Raw genomic sequence first — 223 nt, forward strand, 5'->3', positions numbered from 1 at the left:
CCTCTGACCCTGGAACCGCTCACCGCCATCCCCAGGGGGACCCCGTTACTGCAACAGTCCTTCTCGCTGGTCACCCACTCCCAGGGGCTAAGCCTAGCTCCTCGCTGAGCCTTCAGCACACCTGGTCCGCGTTAACCTCCTTCGTTTTACTGCTCCCCAGTTACTTACTGCAGGAAGCACCATCCCCGGGGTGCAGTAGATCCCACCTTTGCCACCAGTTGTC

Source organism: Dermochelys coriacea, chromosome 23 (genome assembly GCF_009764565.3).
Source record: "Dermochelys coriacea isolate rDerCor1 chromosome 23, rDerCor1.pri.v4, whole genome shotgun sequence".
Lineage (NCBI taxonomy): Eukaryota > Metazoa > Chordata > Testudines > Dermochelyidae > Dermochelys > Dermochelys coriacea.